Genomic DNA, 13,255 nt, shown 5'->3' with positions numbered 1-13,255 from the left:
GAAATGACAGAAGCTTCCCAAGGGACTGTAGAGAAACACCCCTGTGAGCTACACTTCCTTTTGACCTCTATTTCACACTCATCTCCCTCTTTTGACTTCTGCAATAAAGGTGAGGCAAGTGCCAGAGACTAGGAATGCCTTTATCTTATCAGGGAAAATTTCCTGAGATAGAGAGCAAGACTGAGATGCAAGTTACAACCTGCTGCCCAGCCCAGGACCCTGGGGGCTTTCACACCAGGTAACCTGAGAGCTCCCCTCACCTGAGACTGCTGTCTCAGACTCCCTCCAGGAGAGAGGGAAAGTCGAGGTTTCTCTCTTTTGAACTATGAGAAAACTCATATATAAGGCACTCCTGTGGACATTGTCTTGCAAAGCAAGGACTGAAGAACTCAACCGATATTTATGGGGTAGATGCTGCAGTCAAGACAGTTGAATTTTGGCTGTGTTGAAAAGAAGGGCCCTCGGGTTTTTTGCCCAGACCCTTTGCAGATCTACTTATTCTAAAACAAATTGTTAATTCTACCCAATGCTCTGTGGTGACTTAAATGGGAAGGAAATCCAAACAAAAAACACTAAACGGGAATATATGTACATGTGTGTTTGTGTGTGTGTGTGTGTGTGTGTGTGTGTGTGTGTGTGTGCTCAGTCTCTTTAGTCATGTCTGACTCTTTGTGACACTATGGACTGTAGCCCACCAGGCTCCCCTGGCCATGGGATTCACCAGGCAAGAATACTGGAATGGGTTGCCATGCCCTCCTCCAGGGAATCTTCCCAACCTAGGGATCAAACCCATGTCTCCTGTATCTCCTGCCTTGCAGGCAGATTCTTTACCCACTGAGCTACCTGGGAAGCCTGGATATATGTATACATATGACTGATTCACCTTGCTGTACAGTAGAAGCTAACACAACACTGTAAAGCAACTATACTCCAATAAAAATGTAAAAATGAAACCAGCTTCCAGTTTATCATCTTGTTGCTTTGATCCACAGTTTCTAATGGTCCCTGTGCAGATTGAGGAAGACATTTTTCCCTGGAAGACTGTCACTTTATAAAATAAGGAGAACTCACAAACTGAATGATCGCCTCGCTCCAGGCAGTGTCCTAAGTGTTTACATGTATTAACTCATTAATCCCCACACTAACTCTATGAAGCAGTGACCACTCTCCTCATGTTACAGAAGGGGAAACTGGACCTGATAAACTTACTGAAGGAGCCACTGTGCTGCTATCACGCTCTGACCCCAGTTCTACAATACTTTACAAATGACGTGTCTCCGTGCAGATTGTTCAGCCCTTGGAAATTTGAGACATCTAATTTTTACCATTTTACGTTCCAAAATCTAAAACCCTACTACAGTTAAAAAAAAAAAAAAAAAAGGAGGAACTAGAAGCTAAGTTATATATATATATATATTTTTTTTTTTTTTTTAATTAGGGAATGAGCTAATCTTCATCAGGGTGGGGAAAAAAAAATCTCTCCAGAATAATTAAGGATTTGTCCGCATGCCTCGAATTCAGCTTTGCCAAAGCTCTAAGTTTCTCCAATGATAACTGTCTCTTCCCATCCCTTCTGGTGTTCTGTGAGCATGGAAGAGTGTCTTTTTCAAGTCTCTTTCTCTCCCACTCCCAGTACAATCCCTGGTACTTAGTAAGCAGTCACTTGATTCATTGGGGCAAAGATATTAACAACTGAGCACCGTGATTAACCGCAGACAGGTGAAATGACTTGCCTCAAGTCATCACAGGGCTGGTAAGCTGCGGGGTTGGAATGCAAACACAAATTTGATTCAGAAAATCTGCGCTGTTTCCACAAAGAAGACAATCCCTAAATGCCCTCTTATGTATTTTTCATGTGAGTGTTCTTCCTGCACATACACCAGAGCATTTATTTTTTAGATATTTATCAAGTGCTTATTACCAGGTATTGTGCTCAGCACCCCACATACATGATCTCATTTAATTTCCACAATGATCCCATGAGGTTGGTGATATTATTACAGCCTTTGACAGATGGGGAACTGAGAGTTCACAGGACAAGTTAACTTGTACACTGGCCTGAGTAAGAGGTTCCTAAATACAGATTCTGGGTGCCCCTGTGTGCCCTTGCATAGGCCTTGAGACCACTGCCACCACCCATCCTGCTTCACATGGCATCTGGTGCTTCCCTGGGTCCCTCAGCCTTTCCTGACCACACCTGAATCTTGCCATGATCTAGAGGGTTCCACCTATGAAACTCAATAACTCAGCCACAGCCTCCACATCATCCAGCATGACTCACTGTCCTGCTGCCAAGCATGAACGCAGTCTTTAAGCTTCAGTTCCTCAGCTTACCTGTTTCCTCATACTCGAGCTCCCTCGGGGGCTCGTTTTCTTACCCGCGTGCATACTAAGTTGCTTCAGTCATGTCCAGGTCTTTGCGACCCTTTGGACTGTAATCCCCCAGGCTCCTCTGTCCATTGGATTTTCCAGGCCCTCCTCCAGGGGATCGTCCCGACCCAGGAATTGAACCCACATCTCTTAGGTCTACCTGGATTCTCAGTTGGGCTCTTTACCACTAGGGCCACCCGGGAAATCCCATTTTCTTACATCTCTAGTTTAAACCTCCCTCTCGACTGAGCCATCACCGCCACTCATGCCCTCCAAGTTCCCAAACTTAGGTCACTTCCCTTCCCTCGTGGTCCCACACGTGGTCAGTGTCATGCTGTGATTTACAAGAAATACATATGTGGTCACTCAGAGAACCAAAATCTTTGTCTCATATGTATTTGACCTTCAACTACAATTGCTTTGCTGGCCCATAGCTCCCCAAATCCTTGAAATTTTCTAAGGGTTGAGAATGATCTAGGTGTCTTTTGTTGTGTTAATGAAGCATCTTTTGGAAAACATCTAAGGCTGGGGGTTGATTACCAATGGGACCAACCTGTGATTAACCTCCAGGGAGGGGGCTTGAGGTGAAATCAGTCACCATGATTGGCAAGGATTTGTCAACCATGTGTTTGTAACAGAGCCTCCACAAACCCCCTAAAAGGACAGCTTTGGGGCCCAGAGTTTCCACGTGGAAACTCCAAAAATGGGCCCCAAAGCTCTATGAGGACAGACACTCCTTTGTCTGGAAAAGTGAAAGAAAGTGTTAATTGTGTCCAACTCTTTGCGACCCCATGGATGTAGCTTACCAGGCTCCTCTGTCCATGGGATTCTCCAGGCAAGAATACTGGAGTGAGGTACCATTCCCTTTTCCAGGGGATCTTCCTGACCCAGGGATCAAACCCTAGTCTCCTGCATTGCAGGTAGACTATCATCTGAGCCACCAGGGGACCTCATCCTCTATACCTCTTCATCTAGCTGCTGATTCCTATTCTTTAATATCTTTTTATAACAAAATCTACTGAGTAAATGTGTTGTCCTGAGTTTTGTGAGTCGTTCTAGCAAATGAATAAAACCCAATGAGGGAGCCATGGGAACTTCTTATCTACAGCCCATTGGTCAGAAGTACAGGTAACAACCTGGACTTGCAATTAGCATCCTGAGTTAGACAGGGTCATTGGAACCCCTAACTCAAAACCAGAGAGTCAGGAGCACAGGTAACAACCTGGGTTTCAACGCTGGCATCTGTGGTGGCAGGAGGTCTTGTGAGACCAAGTCTTTCACGTATGGAATCTGATTCTATGTCCAGGTAGATGGTGTCAGAATTGAGGTGAATTCTCAGTCTCTGCTGGGGTCCAAGAATCACTTGTTGGTGTGGGGAGCCCCCCCACACACACACGCGCAGACACACACACACGTGCTGGAATTGGGCCCAGAAACCCTGCTGGAGGAAGCACACACCCAAGCACCTTGGTGCCCACAGAAATCTGTGCTCTTTGGTCTCAGTGTGGCCCTCAGCTCCCTCTCCCCGTCCTCCAGAGCCCTTACCATCTTCATCACTTTCCCTCAACCCTGAGTCCACTTCTAGTTACCAGTCCTTCTGCCTCCTCCATAGCCAAGCGCCCCCAGATGCTCTACACTCTCTGTCTTCCTTCCTCACCTCCCTTAGTCAACTGATTCAATCATGCTGCCAGCCCTTCAGCCCCCTTAGACCCATTCTGGCCAGGAGTACCATCACGCCTCAAATAGCAAAGCCAGCAGAGTGCCTTTCCGTTCTCATCTGATTTGATTTGTCTGTGATATTTAGTGTTATCAACCATCCCCTTCTTGATGGTCCTACTTTCTATCAGAACATCAGAACATCACTCTGTTCTCCTTGTTTTAATCTATTTATTATTTTAGCCAGCTGAGACTTCCCTGGCAGTTCAATGGTTAAGACTACACGCTTCCAATGCAAGGGGTGCAGGATGGATCCTTGGTCGGGGAACTAAGATCCCACATGCTGGGTGGTGCAGTCAAAAAAAAATTTTTTTTAATTTTTTAAAGTATTTTAGTCAACAAACTTCCCTACCTTGTGCTTAGCATTACGGTGTTAGGTGCTTGGGATACAAAGATCAAAAAGAGTTGGTGACTGTCCTTAAGGGCTAAGAAGTTTGGTTCAGTTCAGTCACTCAGTCATGTCCGACTCTTTGCGACCCCATGGACTGCAGCACACCCGGCTTCCCTGTCCATTACCAACTCCCAAGCTTGCTCAAACTCATGTCCATGAAGTCAGTGATCCCATCTAACCATCTCATCCTTTGCCGTCCCCTTCTCCTCCTGCCTTCAATCTTTCCCAGCATCAGGGTCTTTTCCAATAGGTCAATTCTTCACATCAGGTAGCCAAAGTATTGGAGTTTCAGCTTAAGCATCAGTCCTTCCAATGAATATTCAGGTCTGATTCCTTTAGGATTGACTGATTTGATCTCCTTGCAGTCCAAGGGACTCTCAAGAGTCTTGTCCAACACCAGAATTCAAAAGCATCAATTCTCTGGTGCTCAGCTTTCTTTATGGTCCAACTCTCACATCCATACATGACTACTAGAAAACCTATAGCTTTGACTAGATGGACCTTTGTCAGCCAAGTAATGTCTCTGCTTTTTAATATGCTGTCTAGGTTGGTCATAGCATTCCTTCCAAGGAGGAAGCATCTTTTAATTTCATGGCTGCAGTCACTATCTGCAGTGATTTCGGAGCCCAAGAAAATAAAGTCTGTCACTGTTTCCATTGTTTCCCCATCTATTTACCATGAAGTGATGGGAGCAGATTGCCATGATCGTAGTTTTTTGAATGTTGAATTTTAAGCCAGCTTTTTCACCCTCCTCTTTCACTTTCATCAAGAGGCTCTTTAGTTCCTCTTCTCTTTCTGCCATAAGGGTGGTGTCATCTGCATATCTGAGGTTATTGATATTTCTCCCAGCAATCTTGACTCCAGTTTGTGCTTCATCCAGTCCAGCGTTTCTCATGATGTACGCTGCATATAAGTTAAATAAGCAGGGTGACAATATACAACCTTAACGTACTCCTTTTCCAATTTCGAACCAGTCCATTGTTCCATATCTGGTTTTAACTTTTGCTTCTTGACCTGCATACAGATTTCTCAAGAGGCAGGTAAGGTGGTCTGGCATTCCCATCTCTTGAAGAATTTTCCAGTTTGTTGTGATCCAAATAGTCAGAGGCTTTGGTTTAGTCAATAAAGCAGAAGTAGACTTTTTTCTGGAATTCTCTTGCTTTTTCTATGATCCAACGGATGTTGGCAATTTGATCTCTGGTTCCTCTGCCTTTTCTAAATCCAGCTTGAACATCTGGAAGTTTTTGGTTCATGTACTTTTGAAGCCTAACTTGGAGAATTTTGAGCATTACTTTGCTGGCGTGTGAGATGAGTTTGGTTAGATTCCTGGAAATTTTGTAACTTCTTCATTTGTTTTGCTGCCTCTTTTGTTTGTTTCTCAGTGTGGGAACCCCCTTTAAGGGCTGTGCGCTGGGAAAAGAGGAGTTTCAGTGGACTGCTTTGGGAGATCATGGGGAGGTCAAAGGTAAGGGTCCTCCACCCATTTCCAGATCTGTTGGGACAGGGAAAGAGATAAGCCAATAGCTGAAGTAGCAGCTGAGAGATATAGAAAGCTGGCATGAAAGAAAGGGGACAAAGGACAGAAACCAGTCTGCATAAGAGTAGCTACAGGAGTACAAATTGCAGGGGACTTCTCTGGCGATCCAGCAGTTTAGGGGGCCCGGGATCCATCCCTGGGTGGGGAACTAAGAACCCACATGCCACAGCTATGACCCAGCAGAGCCAAAGAAATAAATAAATATTTTAAAAAGAAGCTCTGTCTTTAAAAAACAATAATATAATTGTAAAAAGCTCATATGAGTGCCTTGCCATCAAAAGCCATGTCTCTCATACCTGTTTATTCCATCCCTGTTGCCATGCTCCTATTCCAAGCCTTCTACAGTTCTGGCTTTCAAAGACTCTGCATGACCCCTCCCCCAAAGACACCTCTGGGCAGAAAGCAAGCCTTCGTCCTGGGCAAGGGGTTATGCACTTTGGGGTCATCGAATTAGGTTTCTCCTGAAATCATAAAGCCACAACTCGGGCTCAGGAAGCTGAATGGAATTGCTTGGATTGTGAGAGATTTCAATGTTTGGGAGAATTGTCTTGGGTGTTGAAGGCTGAGGTATCCCCTGAAGTGTGCTCGGTAGGGTAGACCCCTCTTTCCCTGGGATTTCAGTTGGAATGAGGTAGGGTTTATGAGCCCTAGAGAGCAAGGTATACCTCTGAAACTTGATTACTTAACAAATTAGTTTCCTTTTTTAAAAAGTATTTGCTTATTACTACTTTTTTCTTTTATTTGGCTTCACCAGGTCTTAGTTGCAGCATGTGGGATCTAGTTCCCTGATCAGGGATCGAACTCAGGCCCACTGCATTGCGAGCACAAAGTCTTAGCCACTGGACCACCAGAGAAGCTCCTAGTTTCCTTTTTTACCCCCCTTCTCGTTGTGCGTAATAATTTTTTTTAATTTAATTTTTATTTTTACTGGAATATAGTCTTTCTGTAATTTCTTTCTTTTAATATGTTTATTTATCTAGTCTGTCCTGGGTTTTAGTTGCAGGATACAGTATCTTTACTTAAGGCGTGTGGGATCTAATTCCCTGCCCAGTAATCGAACCCAGGCCCTCTGCATTGGGAGCATGGAGTCTTAGCCACTGGACCACCAGGGAAGTCCGCATATTGGGGTATAGTTGATTTACAATGTTGTGCTAGTTTGGGGTGTACAGCTAAGTGGATTAGTTATATAGGTACATAATCTCATATATATACATCTCTTTTTCAGACTCTTTTCCCATAGAAGTTATTACAGAATATTGAGTAGAGTTCCCTGTGCTATACAGTATGTGCTTGTTGATTATGTTATATACAGTAGCATGTCTGTGTTAATCCCAAACTCCTGATTTCTTCCTCCCCCATTAGTAAATTTTTCTTTAATGTATGTGTATTTGACCTATGCTAGGGGGAAGCAAAAGAAGGGACTTTTGACAGAGCTTTAAAAGGGAAGAACTCTGCCTCTGAGGCCGATGTGGTGAAGGCGGTGGGGATGGGGGAAAGACCACAACACAAGTCAATCAGAAGTAGAGATCTGAGATTCCAGGGCTCTTCATACCAACCACACACCCCTGGATTTTACTTCGTTATAGAAGGTGGCATCCGCTTACTTACAGGAGAATGAAATGGCAAACCACTGCAGTATACTTGCCTGAAAAATCCCATGGACAGAGGAGCCTGGCAGGCTACAGTCCATGGGGTCACTAAGAGTCGGACACAGCTGAACAAACACAAAAACACCCCCTTGCCTGCCCCTCATGACTTGGGAGGTCTCTCTTACCCTGCACTTTTGCTCACATTTCTATCTTTCCTAGGATGTCTTCCCTCCCTCTGCCAGCTAACTTCTAACCACTCGAACCCGGTTTTCTTCATATAGGCACCCTCTGCTAGTCCTACACACGTTAGTTTTCACTTCTGGCTCTGTCCCATATGAGCATCCATGACACGTGGATGTAAGTTACGTGTGTGCGTGTGTGTGCGTGCTAAGTTGCTCCATGTCTGATCTTTGCGCCCCTATGGTCTGTAGCCCGCCGGCCTCCTCTGTCCATGGGATTCCCCAGGCAAGAATACTGGAGTGGGTTGCCATGTCCTCCTCCAGGGGATCTTCCTGACCTAGAGACTGAACCCGCATCTGTGTAGGTCTGATCTCTAATTATGTGGAGAACCCAGTCATGATGATGTCTTGTCTTTGGTATTGCTCCAGGTGACAAGTGCACAGCCAACTCCATCTGTACCAGGAGACTGAACAATTTCAATTGAAAAGACACAGAACGGAAAGGCCAGGAGACAAGAGGAGGGCTTCACATTCATTATTTTGACAGATATTCTACAGGGACAAGAAATTCCAGGCACAAAATAAGCACGGGTGATGGGCTGGAAGATCTTTTCAAACATCACGTTGCCCTCCTTATTGAGGAAATGTAAACTCCATTTTGGGCTTCCCTGGTGGCTCAGTGGTAAAGAACCCGCCTGTCAATGAGGAGACACCGGTTCGATCCCTGGTCTGGGAAGATCCCACATGCCATGGAGCAACTAAGCCCCAGTACCACTACTGCAGAGCCTGTGCTCTAGAGCCCGTGCTCCGCAAGAGAAGCCCCTGAAATGAGAAGCCTGCCCACCCCAACTAGAGAGTAGCTCCCACTCGTCACAGCTAGAGAAAAGCCTGAGCAATGAAGACTCAGCATAGCAAAAAATAAGTAAATAAAATTATTTAAAGAAAAAAAAATCCTCCTCATCCCTGAAGATCCAGAACTAAAAGCCTTCCCTGAACACACAGATTTCACACTAAACTCCCCCAAAGAGCTCACTCTCTTTACGAGCATAAACTTACTTCCCTCTTTGTTGAAAAGTGTCTGGAAATACGGAATCTCTTATAGGCCTAGCTCATCTCCATAAATCATTCAGGGGCCGAGGTCAGGAGAGGGTATTCTTTTGGTATTATTCCAGGCGACTGTACAGTTCAGGCCCCATTAATGAACACAAAAGGACATCCATAAAATATTCATAGGTTGTAGGACAAATACATCGACTCTGAGGGGACCCACTGCCTAAGGGATGAGATTTGTCAAATCCATGGTTGCAGCCATCTGCTCCCTTAAACTCAGAGGTTTCCACAGCTCATCAACAAATCTGATTTAGAATTTAAAGACTTTTTTTTTTTTTGAGGCCGCAAGAGAAAATTAGCTGCAGATGACTATTTCGCCCAGGTCTCCCAGCCATAGTTTCAATACTTTGGCCACCTGATGCAAAGAGCAGACTCACTGGAAAAGACCCTGATCCTGGGAAACATTGGGGGCAGGAAGAGAAGAGTGTGACAGAGGATGAGATGATTGGATGGCATCATCAACTCACTGGACATGAGTTTGAGCAAACTCTTGGAGATGGTGAAGGACAGGGAAGCCTGATGTGCTGCAGTCCATGGAGTTGCAAAGAGCTGGACACGACTGAGCAACTGAACAAAACTCAGTCTGAGGGGCTTCCCATGTGGCTCAGAGGTAAAGAACCCATTTGCCAATGCAGGATTCATGGGTTCGATTCCTGGGTCAGGAAGATCCCCTGCAGGAGGGCATGGCAACCCACTCCAGTATTCTTGCCTGGAAAACTCCATGGACAGAGGAGCCTGGTGGGTTACAGTCCATAGGGTCACAAAAGAGTTAGACGCAACTGAAGTGACTAAACAACAGGAACAGTAACAACCCACCCTAAGGAGAAGTAGCCTGACTTCTCACAGGGAGGGCCATCCGGAGAAGAAGCAAAACCTCCCGGGAGAAATACTGGATGAAGTTAGAGTTCACACAAAAAAAGAAATCCCCCAGAAAAGTACGTGGGGAGGAATCCCTGCTGTGAAAGACACTCTCCCCGCTTATTAAAATAGATGGACAACGGGAATTTGCTGTGTCTCAGGAAACTCAAACGGGGGCACTGTATCAACCTAGAGGGGTGCATTGGGGAGGGAGATGGGAGGGAGTTTCAAAAGGGAGGGAATATGTGTATACCTATGGCTGATTCATGTTGAGGTTTGACAGAAAACAACAAAATTCTGTAAAGCAATTATCCTTCAATTAAAAAATAAATAAATTTTTTAAAAAATCAAAATTTGATGGCATATGTAATCAACGCAAGGTACTTGCCTGATAAGGAATCATACACTGCGTTTCCAGGTTAGAATTTACTAGAAAATAATGATGCTGTTCCAGTAGAAGGAAAAAACTGTCAATCAAAGTCCTCCTTGGATACGGCAGGGAATTAAGATCCTGTCTTCCCAGGGAAGGTGTCACATGCGGCAGCCGCAGGTGGCTGGGGTGGAGGCCTGAGTCTCGCTGAGGAGAGAGAAGGCACATTCTGAGTCACCCCAGATTCCGATCTAGGAGGTCACCTCTGTAAGAAGCATGAAGGCGGGCAGGGGAGGGGAGTGCCAATAATGCTGGCAGGAAGAGAGGGCAGAGGAAATGGCCCCTGGCCAGGATTCATGCCTCTGTGGTATGAATCTTCTAGACACCGTGCACGAAGTGGGTAAAGTGAAACCCAGGGCAGCTGCAGCTGCCAGGGGCTCAGTAACAGAAGGATCCTAGAGTTCATTGCCACTGAGGAAGGCTTTTTTTTCAGCTGGGACCCAGTCTGGAAGTTGTTCTGCCCCCTAGAAAGCCAGAGGCTATAACCCCACCCACCCCCACCTCCCCAAGGGCCACAGCACAACTCAGGGGCAGCTGAACAAGGCCCAGGACAGAGCAGGACAGCTGTGAGCATCTTGCACTTTGGTACCACCTATGGAGATGAGTAAAACTGCCTTAGAGAACGAGGGGACACGTGTATACACATAGCCAATTCATTTTGCTGTACAGCAGAAAGTAACACAACATTGTATTAATAAAGCAACTATACTCCAATAATGAAAATTTTAAAAAAAAATTAACAAAAAACTCACAAAAAAACAAAATTTGTAAATGGTTTCAAAAGGAAAAAGGAATAGAGAACGATGTAGCCATCCTTCATCAGTATAACTTTCAGACTCCAGACACATTCAAGGCTGTAAAAACCTGAGAAACTAATAGAAGAAAAAGCGAATATTTAGCTGAGCTCAAGCAAAAAAAGTTGTCAGTAATAGTAAAAGCACTGAGAAACTTGTTCCAGGGCTGTAGGCAAAACTGGGGTCTCTGCTACACCAGAGCCCTGCTCTCCTTTAAGAAGAAAATAAAAACAGGTAGTTCAGAAAACAAATATTTCTTAAGCATGCCCGAAGAGCTCACCAAAAATGGAAAGAAGCAGCAACAAAGCGGAAAGTTTCGGCAATATGCGATAGTAATGTAGAACTATAGTAAAGAACACTTACTAAAAAATAAAGAGACCAATCACAGGTAACAGGCTATTTCCGAAGAGAGAAATGTGAACAATGCCTAAGATACACAAATGTAATACTTTTTAAACAAAGAGTGAAAATACAAAAGGACTAATTCAGCAAATGTTAACTTGTATTTAAGAAAAAAGCTCAAAGACATGGTTCTTTTTCTCCCAAAGTACCATAGGATATTTTTACTCTTTGCACTTTACAATGAATAGTCACTCAGTCGTGTCTGACTCTCTATGAACCTATGGACTATAATCCCGCCAGTGTGCTCTGTCAATGGGATTTTCCAGGCAAGCATGGAGTGGGTAGCCATTCCCTTCTCCAGGGGATCTTCCTGACCCAGGGATTGAACCTGGGTCTCCTGCATTGCAGGCACATTCATTACTGTCTGAGCCACCAGGGAAGCCCCCCCACCCCCACCCTTTTTTTTCACTCTTAGGTTCCTTTTTTCAATAACCTAGAGCCTTCACTTTTCACTTTCATGCATTGGAGAAGGAAATGGCAACCCACTCCAGTGTTCTTGCCTAAAGAATCCCAGGGATGGGGGAGCCTGGTGGGTTGCCGTCTATGGGGTCGCACAGAGTCGGACACGACTGAAGCGACTTAGCAGCAGCAGCAGCAGCAGAGCCTCCTTCTTTACTTTTGTGTAGTGACAGACTGAATATACTCAAATGTGAAACTTGGTTGATTCTCACCATGCGCCCATGACTCTAATGTCTGCTGTCAGTCTTACGCGATGACAACAAGCTAACTATCCTCTCAACAAAAGCATTTGACATAGACTATGTAGGATTTTACTTACTGGTAATAGCGGGGTTTTAAACTTGTGGCAATTTGTTTCTAGCTTTCTAAAGATGTTCATCAACTTTGTATTTACAAGCTTGTTTCAGTAGGTCAGCTGATTGTCAATAATGTCCTTTACACCTATAAATTAATCTTTAAAACTGTATTTATTTTTTTGTCTGTATCAGGTCTCACTTGTAGCTCAGGAATATTTTAGTTTCGGCATGTGAACTCTTAGTTTCGGCATGTGGAATCTACTTCCCTGACCAGGGATTGAACCCAGGCCCCCTGCATTAGGAGCATGGAGTCTTAGCCACTGGCCTACCAGGGAAGTCCCTATAAATTCATCTTACAGACTGTCCGTATCAAAAATGTCCATCATTTGTGAATACTCTAAAATACCTTGGATGACATCATGAGCTAAATTTCTCTCAGGGAAAATAATATTAAAGCATGGATGTAGTCCAAACTTGTGAAATCAAAATTTGATTCCAAATAAATTACAGCTTTAGGAAAGAAATGAGAAAGTCCAATTTAATTTGGTAGCCCTTTTTTGGTGACATACTTTCTTTTCTGAGTTCTGAAGCAGTCTTAATTACACAATATTTCTTATGGAACTTTTTGTCAACCCTCACATCACACCAGACAACTCAAGTGGGCTCAGTCCATCCTTGGCTGGGCTCCTTATGGCTTCTTCAAAGATTATCAAATCGATTCTCCTGGTGGCTCAGTGGTAAAGAAGCTGCCTGCCAGTGTAGGAAACTCGGGTTTGACCCCCGATCCAGGAAGGCCCCATGTGCCTCAGAGCTTGCACCACAGCTAAGCCAGTGCTCTAGAGCCCAGTAAGTGCAAGTCCTGAGACCGTGCACCCTAGAGCCCCTGCTCTGAAACAAGAGAAGCCACCACAATGAGAAGCCCGAGTACCAGAAGCAGAGAGCAGCCGCCGCTCACCACAACTGGAGAAAAACCCTCACAGCAACAAAGATCCAGGCAGCCAGAAATAAATAAATAAATTAAATCATTTTTTTAAAAAACCCATCAAACACTTTTGGAGAAACAGCATAGAAATCTCTGCTTTACAGTCCTTTTTCCCTTTTGTATCCCCATTGTGTTTTCAAAT

This window comes from Bubalus kerabau, chromosome 4, assembly GCF_029407905.1.
Source record: "Bubalus kerabau isolate K-KA32 ecotype Philippines breed swamp buffalo chromosome 4, PCC_UOA_SB_1v2, whole genome shotgun sequence".
NCBI lineage: Eukaryota > Metazoa > Chordata > Mammalia > Artiodactyla > Bovidae > Bubalus > Bubalus kerabau.
This window is presented reverse-complemented; position numbering follows the sequence as displayed.